The sequence below is a fragment of the Myotis davidii genome, unplaced genomic scaffold (assembly GCF_000327345.1).
Source record: "Myotis davidii unplaced genomic scaffold, ASM32734v1 scaffold1115, whole genome shotgun sequence".
Classification (NCBI taxonomy): domain Eukaryota; kingdom Metazoa; phylum Chordata; class Mammalia; order Chiroptera; family Vespertilionidae; genus Myotis; species Myotis davidii.
This window is the reverse complement of record NW_006287910.1, coordinates 868,090-870,013: the sequence shown is the minus strand read 5'-3', so window position 1 is coordinate 870,013 and position 1,924 is coordinate 868,090.

Sequence of the window (1,924 nt, the reverse complement as noted above, 5' to 3'; positions counted from 1 at the left end):
GACTCGGACTTGCACCTGGCCAATCGTCAGGGCCCACAGTCCTCTCTCCTCCCCTTACTCCAACCCCCCTATAAAACCCCTCTCCCCACAGAGCTCTCTCTGCTGCTTGCCGCTGCGTCGGCGGGTGTGGTCGGGGAGCCGAGCTAGCTCGAATAAAGACTCTATCTGCGTTTGCATCGGACTCGGCTGGCTCCCTGATGGTCTACTGGGGATCCTGAAATCTGGGCTTAACAGAATGAGTTTTGCAGAGATTGAGGCTAACCAGTTAAAGTGGTCGATTTTTGGTGCAAAAGTTCTAATACTGAGAACAGATTTCCTAACTTTTTAATTATAATGGACTTACCAGTGTAAATGAGGTTTCCTCTGTGCACATTGAGTGGGAAATTCCTTGAAAGCAAACGTCTTTCTCCGTACATTTATGTGAGACATTTTATCCCCCATTGCTCATAGGACATCCTTGGAAGAAAGACAATGTTTTTTACCCCATGTTTTGGAGAGTCTGAGACCCATAATCTGTGTGGACAAGCCCTCATTGTTCACTTGTGTGGAGGCAGGCCCATGTTAGGGGTTCAAGAGGAAAGACCACGCCTTGTCTTCAGGAGCTCACTCCAGTGGAGAGAATGACTGAGGGTGGCAGATGAATGGCCTGATGCCTTAGGTTTTTATAGAAGTGTTACGGGAAGGGGACTGGCCTAGGGGCAGCTGGTAAGTGTGTGGGTTCTTGACTACGTGCAGGAAAAATTTCACAACATTGGTCCAGGTGATTTTGAGGGTACATTTATTAAAACCGGGGACAGAGATACAAGGAAGGGCCTAAGATAGAAGAAGCTACAGGAGAGGGCCTAGGTGGGGTGGCTTTGGCTCTCTAGAAATGTTATATGAAAGAAATGAGTAGATGAGTGGATTAAAAAACTGTGGTACATCTACACAATGGAATACTATGCTGTGGTAAAGAAGAAGGAGTTCTTACCATTTGCAACAGCATGGATGGAACTGGAGAGCATTATGCTAAGGGAAATAAGCCAATGAGAAAAATATATATCACATGATCTCACTTATGTATGGAATATAATGAACAACATAAACTGATGAACAAAAACATCCAGTGACAGAGAAGCATCGATCAGACCGTCAAACCTCAGAGGGAAGGTAGGGGAGGATGGGGGTAAGGGGGGAAGATGAAACAAATGGAACTGGAGCGCATTATGCTAAGGGAAATAAGCCAATGAGAAAAATATATATCACATGATCTCACTTATGTATGGAATATAATGAACAACATAAACTGATGAACAAAAACATCCAGTGACAGAGAAGCATCGATCAGACCGTCAAACCTCAGAGGGAAGGTAGGGGAGGGTGGGGGTAAGGGGGAAAGATGAAACAAATGTTATAACGTACCCTGTGAATCACAGAAGGATGCCTCAAGAAGTCGAATTAAAGACTCACATTTACTGCAATCCGGGACTCCGAGGGGGCATTTCGCTCTCCCAAATCTCGAAGTGATAAGATGGCTGCAACACCAGATTTATATAGGCAAAAATCACAAAGGTATTGATTACATCCCAGGGTTTGGAATGAGGAACCTGGCTCGCAAAAAAGCAGTTTACAGAAGCAGAATTAAGCATGTTAATTATAGTTTTGGGTCTCCGGATCACTGAGTTGACAGAAACACATTATCTGGGACCCCTGGGTTGACAGGAACACATTAATCTCAAACCCTCAGGTCTTGGGATAATTGTGCTGTCCTGGTTCCCAGGTACAGAGAAATTTGCTTCCTAAAACCAGTAAGATCACAGTCAATGGGATATTCACATTACAATCAATAAGGCATTCAATTGAATGGGATGATTTATATAATTCAGAAAATCAAAATAACCTTTCTATTGTTAAACAAAGCAAATAGGTACAGAAGCCATCAGCA